A 13,837-nucleotide genomic window follows, 5' to 3' on the forward strand; every position below is an offset into this window, starting at 1 on the left:
CGACTCAGGCGCTGCTGTTGCTCCTGCTGACTCCATGGGAAGGTGTGTAATTCTGTCAGGGTAACTGATGCGGATGTGGTGCGGAATCAAGTGCAGGACACAGGAGCTAAGTCAAACCAGTCTTTACTTGAAAAGACAAAATAACAAACGGGTCTAACCAACCCGGAGGCGAAAAATACGCAACAGTGCGTAAAACACAAAACCGACTGCGCACGAAAACAACAGTGCGACGGTAACACTAGTGACTGGCAAAAAGTGAACAGCACCAACAGACAGGTGAAACCAATTACACACAACACATGACAGAAACAACGAGAAGTTATAGGACACATAATCAACACTAAACATGAACAGGTGTACCAAACAGACCAAACCAAACAAACATCGAAAACAAAGAACGGTGGTAGCTAGTACTCCGGAGACGATGACCGCCGAAGCCTGCCCGAACAAGGAGGAGGAGCAGCCTCGGCCGAAACCGTGACAGCAACAAAATAGGAAAAATGCCAATGGGAGTGAATACTTTCGCAAGCCACTGTATCTGGCCTCTGTACATCTTGAGGGCCTTGAGGAGCACGCCGTGTCGGTAATCTCAAGGTCCTCATCTACTTTGGCAGATGATTTTTCTGACGTCTCTTTGGCCACTGTCCACTCTGACGTGCCACACACTCCTTTGTCTGGCGTCTACAACATGAAAATCACAGTGAAGTGCAGAGATTAACTTAAAAGAAACAAGTTCTAAACTGGGTGACATTAAGCTATATTCTAGAAACTTTGAGAATAATTACATGATTGGTCTTTGTATGGACATGTTTGACGAAGGATGACCCATCATCGTCTTTCGCCAGGAAGACACCATCATAGAAGCCCTACTCAACACTAAATGGAGAGTCAGACTGCAAGATTACATCAAAATATTATACATAAAACCAAACCACCAAGGTATGGCAAGTATCCTAGAGAGGTGGGTTGCTGGTTCAAATCCCAGACATCAGACCGTGTGGCTCCAACCTCTCTGTGTGTGTCTCAGAGGGATTTGGATAAAGCACAAAGACAAATCACTGTCCCACAATTTTCCTTCATGGAAAATGACCTTCTAGTTGACAATTAATCTTCTTCTAAAAAGAAGACCAACTGCAATATAACATCACACACATATACTTCATAACAAAAATAAGACCAGCATGTGCTTTACGAAGTTATAATTATACCCTGAACAAAACATCAACACATTAGAAGGTAGTACAAACCCTGAGGCTTTCCTGAAGTGGTATTGCTTGCGATTCCCATCCACTGATATAGCATGCATCTCATGTGAGCAGGCAGGACAATGGAGGAGATCGCTTCCACAAAGCTTGTCTATTTTAAACCACCCGTACGTCCAATCGAGGAATGCCTTCTGGAATGTATCGCCACATATCTTTCCACTCTAATAACATGCAAAACAAACAGAGATATAAGTAAGTGGCAATTTTTATATTAGGGACAAATATTAACCACTAATTCATTCAAATTATCATTTGATTAGTATATACACACTTACCCTGGCAATGTGATGTGTTCTTCCGTTAAGCATTCCCACAAAGGCTTGACGGGAGCATCCTGGGGCCAACACCTTCATGTCTTCAAAGGATTTGAAGAGGCCCACTGTGAAGATGGTCTGGTGAGTCACGGTGGCTGGCCAGTAGCCACTCTTTGCAAGTTTGTCCAGCCCCACTGTCCAATGTCTCAGACACCTGGAGCAATTAAGAGCAGGAAGGGGCAGGTTGTAGTGCCCTGAGTCAGGAGTAATTATTAGGAAGTAATTCATTACATTCTTTAAAAACATGAATAAAAGTAAAGTCCTTAAAAACCACATACCATTTATTCCAATCAGGATGACCTGCTTGCCACTTGTCACTGTCAGGGCGCTGGGGGCACATCCACACAGCTGTGGCACAGCCATCGGCAAAAGACAAACTAGAAACCAAAATGTGACACCAAAGAATCACAAATAAACTGTTCTATATATTTGGACTGTAAATACTATCATCGCTGCAGAATATTGTGGTAGCCATGCTGGTTAAGTGTGCCTTGAATTCTAAATAAATCACAGACAGTGTCACCAGCAAAGCACCCCCACACCATAACATCTCCTCCTCCATGCTTGATGTAGTGAACCACACATGCGGAGATCGTCCATTCACCTACTCTGCGTCTCACAAAAACACGGCTGTTGGAACCAAAAATCTCAAATTTGGACTCATCAGACCAAAGGACAGATGGCCCAAGCAAGTATCTTCTTATTATTGGTGTCCTTTAGTAGTGGTTTCTTTGCAGCAATTCGACCATGAAGGCCTGATTCACACAGTCTCCTCTGAGCAGTTGATGTTGAGATGTGTCTGTGACTTGAACTCTGTGAAGCATTTATTTGGGCTGCAATCTGAGGTGCAGTTAACTCCAAATAACTTATCCTCTGCAGCAAAGGTAACTCTGGGCCTTCCTTTCCTGTGGTGGTCCTCATGTGAGCCAGTTTCATCATAGTGCATACTAGTTTTTGTGACTGCACATGAATAAACGTTCAAGATTCTTGAAATTTTCCAGATTGACTGACCTTCATGTCTTAAAGTAATGATGGACTGTCGTTTCTCTTTGCTTATTTGAGCTGTCCTTGCCATAACATGTACTTGTTTTTTTACCAAATAGGGCAATATTCTGTATACCACCCATACCTTCTCACAACACAACTGATTGGCTCAAACGCATTAAATAAATTCCACAAATTAACTTTTAAGAAGGCACACATGTTAACTGAAATGCATTCAAGGTGACTACCTCATGAAGCTGGTTGAGAGAATGCCAAGAGTGTGCAAAGCTGTCATCAAGGCAAAGGGAGGCTATTTAAGTTTTTTAACAATTGTTTGGTTACTACATGATTCCATATGTGTTATTGCATAGTTTTGATGTCTTCACTATTATTCTACAATGTAAAAAATAGTAAAAATAAAGAAAAACCCTTGAATGAACAGGTGTGTCCAAACTTTTGACTGGTAATGTATATGTCATTCAATTACATGTGCATAACTATGTGGTTTTAATGTACATTAGCAGTGGTTCTTCTTATTTTGTGAGTAATATAACATTTTGGATCTATTTTCAACACATGCAACCGAAGAGTTCATGCCTGCAAGACAGAGGCTTAGGTTACAGTCAATCGGTCAGAGGATTTGAAAGTTTTATAGCACCACTTTAAATTTTATCCCACATTGAAATGAAAGCCAGTGAGCCAGCTAAAATTGGTCAATATATTGCTACTACATTTAGTACTAGTTGGAAATGTCCTAACAAGGTAGTCATGCTGACTGACAAGTTGAATGACGCTGTCAGTAGCTGAGTGTGGATGTGGTGAGGAAATCAAGCGCAGGAAACACGGGTGTTCGTCAACAGACTTTAGTAGACAAATCGGCAGCACCAAACAGGCGAACAGCCAACCCAACCGGGAAGCAAAATGCAAAATTACGCACAACACATGCGTAAAAATGAATAAAGCGCACACAGTGCGGACTCTCGGACAAAACAATAAACACGAGAGTACTAACAGAGCAACAGCTAGACAATAAACAATACCACATAACACCTGCCCCCACACACGAAAACTAAATAGGCAACCAAATCAAACACTAACAAGGGACAGGTGTACAAACAGACAAAACCAAACAAACATGAAACATCGAACGGTGGCAGCTAGTACTCCGGGGACGACGACCGCCGAAGCCTGCCCGAACAAGGAGGAGGAGCAGCCTCGGCCGAAACCGTGACAGTACCCCCCCCTTGACGCGCGGCTCCAGCCGTGCGCCGATCCCGGCCTCGGGGACGACCAGGACGACGCGGAGCAGGGCGCGTAGGATGACCCCGATGGAACTCGGGTCAGCAGGGACAGGTCTAATATGTCCCTCCTCGGCACCCAGCACCGCTCCTCCGGGCCGTACCCCTCCCACTCCACGAGATATTGGAGACCCACCATCCGGCGTCTCGAATCAAGGATGGACCTCACAGTGTAGCGCGGAGCCCCTCGATGTCCAACGGGGGCGGAGGAGTCTCTTCTATCTCATAGTCCTGGAGTGTACCAGCTACCACCGGCCTGAGGAGAGACACATGGAACGAGGGGTTAATATTCCTGTAATCAATAGGCAGTTCTAACCTGTAACACACCTCGTTCAACCTCCTCAGGACTTTGAATGGCCCCACAAACTGCCGACCCAGCTTCCGGCAGGGCAGGCGGAGGGGCAGGTTCCTGGTCGAGAGCCAGACTCGATCTCCAGGTGCGTACACAGGCCCCTCACTGCGGTGGAGATCGGCGCTCGTCTTATGCCGACGGATGGCCCGCTGCAGATGAACGTGGGCAGCGTTCCATGTCTCCTCCGAGCGCCGCACCCACTCATCCACCGCAGGGGCCTCGATCTGGCTCTCGTGCCAAGGTGCCAGAAACGGCTGGTACCCTAACACACACTGGAAAGGGGTTAGTTGGGTGGAGGAGTGGCGGAGAGAGTTCTGTGCCATCTCGGCCCACGGAACGTATCTCGCCCACTCCTCCGGCCGGCCCTGGCAATAAGACCTCAGAAACCTACCCACATCCTGGTTGACACGTTCAACCTGCCCATTACTCTCCGGGTGGTAACCCGAGGTGAGGCTCACCGAAACCCCCAACCGTTCCATAAACGCTCTCCACACTCTGGAGGTGAACTGGGGGCCTCGATCAGACACTATATCCTCGGGTACCCCGTAATGCCGGAAGACATGGGTAAACAGAGCCTCAGCGGTCTGTAGGGCAGTAGGGAGACCCGGCATGGGAAGGAGACGACAGGCCTTCGAGAACCGATCCACAACGACCAGGATGGTAGTATTCCCCTGTGAGGGGGGAAGGTCGGTAACAAAATCCACCGAGAGGTGGGACCAGGGTCGTTGTGGAACGGGCAGGGGTTGTAGCTTACCCCTGGGCAAATGTCTGGGCGCCTTACACTGGGCACACACCGAACAGGAGGAGACATAAATCCTCACATCCCTGGCTAACGTTGGCCACCAGTACTTAGTGCTAAGGCAGTGAACTGTCCGGCCGATACCTGGATGTCCAGAGGAGGGGGGACGTATGAGCCCAATAAATGAGGCGATCGCGTACCTCGAGCGGAACGTACGTCCGACCCACTGGACACTGTGGAGGACTTGGGTCGGTGCGTAACGCCCGCTCGATCTCTGCATCGACCTCCCATACCACCGGTGCAACCAGACAAGACTTTGGTAGTATGGGAGTGGGCTCAACGGACCTCTCCTCCGTGTCATACCGCCGAGACAGGGCATCTGCCTTCCCGTTCTGGGACCCAGGGATGTAAGTGATTTTAAACACAAACCGGGCTAGAAACATAGTCCAGCGGGCCTGGCGAGGATTCAGTCTCCTAGCTGCCCGGATGTATTCCAGGTTACGGTGGTCTGTCAAAATGAGGAAAGGGTGTTGAGCCCCCTCAAGCCAATGCCTCCACACCTTTAGGGCCTGTACCACGGCTAACAGCTCCCTGTCCCCTACGTCATAATTCCGCTCCGCCGGACTGAGCTTCTTAGAATAAAAAGCACAGGGGCGGAGTTTAGGTGGTGTGCCAGACCGTTGTGAGAGAACGGCCCCAATACCGGCCTCTGACGCGTCTACCTCTACCTGGAATGGTAAAGCGGGATCCGGATGCGCCAACACCGGCGCCCGAGGTAAACAGGTCCTTCAGTCTCCCAAAAGCCCTGTCCGCCTCAGCTGACCACCGCAAGCGCACGGACCCCCCTTCAACAGAGACGTTATGGGAGCTGCCACCTGTCCAAAACCCCCGGATAAACCTCCGGTAGTAATTCGCAAAACCCAAGAACTGTTGCACCTCTTTCACAGTGGTTGGGGTTTGCCAATTACGCACGGCTGACACCCGGTCAACCTCCATCTTCACCCCTGACGCAGACAACTGATAACCCAAAAAGGAGACCGACTTCTGAAAGAACAGACATTTCTCTGCCTTGACATATAGGTCATGCTCCAACAGTCTCCTCAACACTCGGCGCACCAGGGCTACATGCTCTGCTCGGGTAGAACTGTACACCAGAATATCGTCTATGTACACGACTACTCCCTGCCCCTGCATGTCCCGGAAAATCTCATCGACGAAGGATTGGAAGACTGAGGGAGCATTCATTAACCCATATGGCATGACGAGATACTCGTAATGACCGGAGGTTGTGCTAAACGCTGTCTTCCATTCATCGCCCTCTCTAATGCGCACCAAGTTATATGCACTCCTGAGATCCAATTTTGTGAAGAACTGAGCACCGTGTAATGATTCCGTCATAGTCGCAATCAGAGGAAGTGGATAGCTGTACTTCACCGTAATCTGATTGAGACCGCGGTAATCAATACACGGGCGCAGACCTCCATCCTTTTTCTTCACAAAAAAGAAGCTTGAGGAAGCGGGTGAAGTGGAGGCCCGTATGTATCCCTGTCTCAGAGACTCGGCGATGTAAGTTTCCATCGCCTTCCTCTCCTCTTGAGACAAGGGATACACATGGCTCGCGGGAGGGCTGCTCCTAACTGGAGATCAATCGCACAATCCCCCTGTCTATGAGGCGGCAGCTGCGCCGCCCTAGTCTTACTAAACACCAGTGTCAAATCCTCATACTGGGGGAATATGCAGTGCAGGCATTAGATTCGGACTTTCCACCGAGGTCGCCCCTATGGAAACACCCAGACACAGCCCCTCACACTGAGCAGACCACCCTTTAAGAGCTTTCTCTCGCCACGATATAGTAGGGTCATGGGTAATCAACCAGGGAAGCCCCAGCACCACCGGATACGCAGGAGAGTCAATCAGATAGAGCTGAATCGTCTCCTCATGACCCCCCTGCATCACCATCTTAAGGGGCGCTGTGACCTCCCTAATCAACCCAGATCCTAACGGACGGCTATCTAGGGCATGTACCGGGAAAGGCTTATCAACGGGAAGGAGAGGAATCCCTAATTCTACACAGAACTGGCGATCTACAAAGTTCCCAGCTGCGCCTGAATCGACTAGCGCCTTATGCTGGGAACGAGGTGCTACCTGTGGAAAACAAACAGGCAAGGTTATGTGAACGACAGAAAGCTCTGGGTAAGTAGGGCGCCTACTCACCTGGGAGGACTCCCCAATGCGTGGCCTGCCTTCACCCCCACCGGGGGACCTTCCCCAACACCTAGCCGCGGTGTGCCCTCCACGGCCACAGTTGGTGCAGGGGACGGCCCCCCTCGGGTTCCTACTCCTCCTTTCTCTAGCGCCAGCACCTCCGAGCTCCATAGGGCTCGGCTCGGAGGTGCTGGAGGGTGAAAGGGGGACCCCCATCCGGGACGTCCACGGGTGGCGAGCAGGGTGTCCAACCGAATGGCCATGTCGACTAGTTGGTCAAACGTCAACATGGTATCCCTGCACGCCAACTCTCTTTGGACGTCCTCCCGAAGGCTACAACGGAAGTGGTCTATGAGGGCCCGCTCATTCCACCCTGCATCTGCCGCTAGAGTCCGGAACTCCAGGGCAAAATCCTGTGCGCTCCTAATCCCCTGTCGGAGGAAGAACAGACGCTCCCCCGCCGCCTTCCCTTCTGGTGGATGGTCGAACACGGCCCGGAAGCGGCGGGAGAACTCCGCATAGGTGATGGTAGCGGCGTCCATTCTCCTCCATTCGGCGTTGGCCCACTCCAACGCCTTGCCGGTGAGACAGGAGATGAGGGCGGAGACGCTCTCGTGTCCCGAGGGCGCCGGGTGTACGGTGGCGAGGTAGAGCTCCACCTGTAGCAGGAACCCTTGACACCCGGCAGCGGAGCCGTCGTACGCCCTCGGGAGCGAGAGCCGAATCCCACTGGGTTCCGGAATGTGGACAGGAGGACTGACCGATGGGGATGGTCCGGTAGGTGGGGGCGTGGGTACCCCGCTGCTTTCCCATCGGTGGAGAGTGTTCATCACCCGATCCAAGGCGTGACCGATCTGGTTAATCCGGTCCTCCTGTCCACGAAGACGGTCCTCCATGACGTCTGTCGGCGCGGGCGCTCCTGCTGACTCCATGAGTATGTGGTATTCTGTCAGTAGCTGAGTGTGGATGTGGTGAGGAAATCAAGCGCAGGAAACACGGGCGTTCGTCAACAGACTTTAGTAGACAAATCGGCAGCACCAAACAGGCGAACAGCCAACCCAACCGGGAAGCAAAATGCAAAATTACGCACAACACACACAGTGCGTAAAAATGAATAAAGCGCACACAGTGCGGACTCTCGGACAAAACAATAAACACGAGAGTACTAACAGAGCAACAGCTAGACAATAAACAATACCACATAACACCTGCCCCCACACACGAAAACTAAATAGGCAACCAAATCAAACACTAACAAGGGACAGGTGTACAAACAGACAAAACCAAACAAACATGAAACATCGAACGGTGGCAGCTAGTACTCCGGGGACGACGACCGCCGAAGCCTGCCCGAACAAGGAGGAGGAGCAGCCTCGGCCGACACCGTGACAGACGCTAGCCTTGATGAGGCCTTTACTCTCTTGGTGTTGTTGTGTGTAGCGTGATTTCCTTAGGGTCAAGCGACCTGGCTTCAAGCCTACCTCAGGTCAAAACCCCCTCCTACCATTTGCTACTCTGATGAGCAGAAGTAGGATAGTGTATGAGGGTCAAAAGCATGTCCTGTTAAGGCGTGAGGGATTTGTGATGGAGAAGCACAGCTTGTGTTTTCTGAACCGAGGGAGTAGTGTAACGATCCTAGCCTTGATAAGTCTATTACGAAATCCCCCAAGGGAGATCTCACTCTTGGCATATCCCTTCGGGTTCCTTTAGGGCAGGGTTTCCCAAACCTCTCCTCTGCCCCTCCAGACGTTTAACCCTTAACTGGCAGACATGGTTCAATTAGTCAACTAATCATCAAGCCTTTGACTAATTAAATCAGGTGTGGCAATTTGGGGTTAAAACAAACATTTGAAACTTCTGGGGGGGACCAGTGGAGAGGGGTGGGAAACCCTGTTTAAGGGTCAGATACCCCAGGGTCAAGCTCTATTTAAGGCGGTACTCACCCCCCGCCATTAGCTGCAATATGGTCACCTGTTCCGGTAAGGTCCATGTCCTCCGCTGTGACGTTTGATGACAATAATATACAATGAACATGAGGCAGCCAGGACTGGCATGTTATCTATTTAGAACAAATGGTTACACTTTACATGTAAACAAACACACAAATAAATACAGTTGAAGTCGGAAGTTACCATACACTTAGGTTGGAGTCATTAAAACTTGTTTTTCAACCACTCCACAAATTTCTTGTCAACAAACTATAGTTTTGACAAGTCGGTTAGGAAACTACTTTGTGCATGACACAAGTAATTTTTCCAACAATTGTTTACAGACAGATTATTTCACTTATAATTCACTGTATCACAATTCCAGTGGGTCACTAAGTTGACTGTGCCTTTAAACAGCTTGGAAAATTCCAGAAAATTATGTCATGGCTTTAGAAGCTTCTGATAGGCTAATTGACATAATTTGAGTCAATTGGAGGTGTACCTGTGGATGTATTTCAAGGCCTACCTTCAAACTCAGTGCCTCTTTGCTTGACATCATGGGAAAATCAAAAGAAATCAGCCAAGACCTCAGAAATAAAATTGTTGACCTCCACAAGTCTAGTTCATCCTTGGGAGCAATTTCCAAACGCCTGAAGGTACCACGTTCATCTGTACAAACAATAGTACACAAGTATAAACACCATGGGAACACGCAGCCGTCATACCGCTCAGGAAGGAGACGCGTTCTGTCTCCTAGAGATGAACGTACTTTGGTGCGAAAAGTGTAAATCAATCCCAAAACAACAGCAAAGGACCTTGTGAAGATGCTGGAGGAAACAGGTACAAAAGTGTCAATATCCACAGTAAAACGAGTCCTATATCGACATAACCTGAAAGGCCGCTCAGCAAGGAAGAAGCCACTGCTCCAAAACCGCCATAAAAAAGCCAGACTACGGTTTGCAACTGCACATGGGGACAAAGATCAGTCCTCTGGTCTGATGAAACAAAAATATAACTGTTTGGCCGTAATGACCATCGTTATGTTTGGAGGAAAAAGGGGGTTGCTTGCAAGCCGAAGAACACCATCACAAACGTGAAGCACGGGGGTGGCAGCATTATGCTGTGGGGGTTATTTGCTGCAGGAGGGACTGGTGCACTTCACAAAATAGATGGCATCATGAGGAAGGAAAATTATGTGGATATATTGAAGCAACTTCTCAAGACATCAGTCAGGAAGTTAAAGCTTGGTCGCAAATGGGTCTTCCAAATGGACAATGACCCCAAAAATACTTCCAAAGTTGTGGCAAAATGGCTTAAGGACAACAAAGTCAAGGTATTGGAGTGGCCATCACAAATCCCTGACCTCAATCCTATAGAAAATATGTGTGCAGAACTGAAAAAGTGTGGGCGAGCAAGGAGGCCTACAAACCTGACTCAGTTACACCAGCTCTGTCAGGAGGAATGGGCCAAAATTCACCCAACTTATTGTGGGAAGCTTGTAGAAGGCTCCCGAAATGTTTGACCCAAGTTAAACAATTTAAAGGCAATGCTACCAAATACTAATTTAGTGTATGTAAACTTCTGACCCACTGGGAATGTGATGAAATAAATTAAAGCTGAAATAAATCATTCTCTCTACTATTATTCTGACATTTCACATTCTTAAAATAAAGTGGTGATCCAAACTGACCTAAGACAGGGAATTTTTACTAGGATTAAATGTCAGGAATTATGAAAAACAGAGTGTAAATGTATTTAGCTAAGGTGTATGTAAACTTCCGACTTCAACTGTAGGTACATAACACTTACCATGTCTTGAGGTCTTCTTAGACCTTTTTTGTCCAGTTCTATTGTGAATGATGTTGCCTCTGCTGTCCCTCTCTATTCATTGGACAGGGGTAAGGCTAGTGGCAGGAGCAGGTGACTGTCGCTTTGCAGCTCGCTCCTTCTGATCCTAAAGTATTTATTCAAATCAAACATAGAATGGGAATCTCTCTGTGATTAAAATTATAACACAACAACATTGTGGTATGTACCCACAATTCAACTTCCCTAAAAATATACTGGGGAAATGTGAAGAAATATCACTTAAATATTGAAATTGTAATGCTGTGCGATAGCTTTCTCGAAGAGCCTCCTCAAATGCCACCCGTGCCGCATCCTGCTCTTTGATCAAGCTCATTTCTCTATTTGGTTGAACATAAACATTATTGTATGTTAACTTAGAAAAAAAAGTACCAAAATGTGTGATCATATACTGTGAGACACAATCAAATATATATATAGTAGATTCACACATGATAGAAGTAAATTGGTATACATTGTGGATGGTTGATTTTCATTATCGTGGGAACTGCGTTATATTGTGCAAAAGCAAAAGGCAAAGCCTCCACAGTTAACTCTACAATGTTTTTGTTATTTATCTGCTTTAATTCACTAACATCTCAGGTGTGAACAAAGCTGGTATTATTATGTATGAACTAGATGTGTATTCATATTTACACAATTGGTATACAGACACCAAAAAGACAATGACAGTTTACAGTTTAAAATGTGCGATGTAATCATATTTCTATGGGACACACACAGGCCATAAATAAACTAGCTACGCCATCAAAGATCTAATTAAAAGGCAAAATAGTTTATTCTGTTATATGTCATGTATTCTGTGCAGAATAATTGTTTATTTTAAGTTGGGTGTGGTATTCAACACAACCACAGGTATAATAAGAATGACCACAACGGTCAGTTCTGGTACAAATGATAAAACGGTCAGTTCCGATACTAAGGAATCATAGGAGATTGAGTTTCACAGTCCGTCACTCACTGGCAGACACTTTAAAATCATGAAATAATTACCTCAATAATTCGCTAAAAAGTATTTCAATGTGCTCACTGTAAAATAGCTAGCTACTTTCAACCAAATAAGCAGTTATGTTTATTTGTACTAATACCACAACAGAGTTTAAAGGGATTCAGAAGGGGTGTGGCATCAGAGATGTCTGGTGTTATTGAGTTCAATGCGCCATAAGTTTGTGCTATTAGTACATAACAACATTGTGCTTATTTGTACATATAGTACATACGAAATGAGAGACTGGGTTGGAGGGAGTCATGTTTTTGCTGTGCTGTGGAATTCTATGTGTTCTTTTGTATGTACTGCTGGCCTTCTTGGCCAGGTCTCCCTTTTCTGGCCTCAATGGGTCTTCCTGGTTAAATAAAGGTTCAATACAAATGTTATAAAAACAGCAATTCTTTACATACTGCACACAACACTTAAACATATAATAATAATAATAATAATAATAATAATAATAATAATAATAATAATAATAATGATAATGATAATACAATAATACAATAATAATAATAGGTTACTATAACAGACTCAAACTTCGGCATGTTTTTTAAAAGTTTACAGTATGATCAAAAGCACTGAAACTAAAGAGTAGTTAAAAAAATATATTCTCAGAAAGGAAACAACTGTTTGGGGATTGCAACAAAACTGGTTTTCCCTGACTTCCTTCCCCTAGAGTGGTCTAACAGCTACTGTTCACTACAGCGCCTGATCACTCCAGATATTGAATTATTTTTCATTTCACTGAAGAACGAAATGCATGCCCCACTCAGTATAGTATAGGTTTAATAAGCATCCAACCAATCAGTATGTGTGAATAAAACCAACACAAAGAAATGTACAGACTAGTACTGTACACACACATGTTTTAACTTGATAAGATTTCATGTATTTTGGAAGATGGGGTTGGGAGGAAGTTGAGGCTAAAACAGTTGATGGTTCTGGAGGGAATGAATATGCCTTGAACCCCCATGTGGTCTATAAGAGCCACTCCCATATCATCTATCAAGCAGACAGAGCACAGCCACAAAGACCCCACAGGAAACAGCTTGTCCCTATGTGTTTCTAGTTCCAAGGCTGAAATCAAATCAAATCAAATGAAATTGTATTTGTCACATGCGCTGAATACAACAGGTGTAGACCTTACAGTGAAATGCTTACTTACAAGACCTTAACCAACAATGCCGTTTTAAGAAAAATAAGTGTTAAGTAAAAAATAGATGATAAAAAAATTAAAATTAACCAAAGCAAGGCCTTGAGTAAACGTTGAACAAGGCATGACATAACAGTCTCTTTCTAACCTGCATTCTAACTATTAATTAATGAAAATATCTACATTGTAACTAGACCTGCATTGTAACTACTAATGTAGTGAAAATACCTGCATTCTAACTACTAACTACCTACAGTAACTACTGGTGGACAAAAATGCAATGCTACACTAATGACAGGCTAAAACAACAAATAATATAGGGTTAATCAGGGATAGGGTTAATGCGTGGATAGGGCTGTGGCGGTCATCAGCTGGTGATTGTCAAGCAAATAACTGCCGGTCTCACGGTTATTGACAGTAATTGACCGTGAATTAACAGAAACACATTTAGCATCTCCTGGCGTCCACACATAGCCTACAAGACACTGATGCAGACCTTTGGAACATCTACATTTAAAAAAGTCAAATAAATCCATGTAATATAGCCTACACCTTCACAATAAATACATTATTTATTTTAGACAGGTCTAAAGAAACATGATATGTAGAAAATGTAGTATATTACAGAAGAAGAGAATAGCATACTCTGAGTTGTCCTTATGTTAGGCCCTGATCTGGCTATACCATATGGCTATGGGCTACACTAGTTCATTTAGCAGACAAGATTTGCTTAGAATTTCAT

General features: G+C 46.0%; 2 long non-coding RNA genes across 4 annotated transcripts in view; both read right to left on the bottom strand.

Moving 5' to 3' along the window:
* Window positions 1-490: 490 nt before the first annotated feature.
* On the bottom strand, window positions 491-12,361 carry LOC123481752. Of its 2 annotated transcripts, XR_006657262.1 has the most exons (7): window positions 10,895-12,361; window positions 9,101-9,155; window positions 1,858-1,956; window positions 1,541-1,733; window positions 1,248-1,426; window positions 786-876; window positions 491-681 (listed from the first exon to the last, which is right to left on the bottom strand). It is a non-coding gene; the product is annotated as an uncharacterized LOC123481752 (long non-coding RNA). The 2 variants fall into 2 exon arrangements; XR_006657261.1 differs by having other exon boundaries at window positions 786-1,426.
* A 752-nt stretch (window positions 12,362-13,113) lies between these two features.
* LOC123481751 overlaps window positions 13,114-13,837 on the bottom strand; it is a 254,496-nt gene continuing 253,772 nt past the window's right edge. For both annotated transcript variants that reach the window (XR_006657258.1, XR_006657257.1), the window contains exon 5: window positions 13,114-13,330. This is a non-coding gene — a long non-coding RNA (uncharacterized LOC123481751). The remainder of the gene's footprint in view (window positions 13,331-13,837) is intronic.

Source organism: Coregonus clupeaformis, chromosome 23 (genome assembly GCF_020615455.1).
Source record: "Coregonus clupeaformis isolate EN_2021a chromosome 23, ASM2061545v1, whole genome shotgun sequence".
In the NCBI taxonomy this organism is placed as follows: domain Eukaryota; kingdom Metazoa; phylum Chordata; class Actinopteri; order Salmoniformes; family Salmonidae; genus Coregonus; species Coregonus clupeaformis.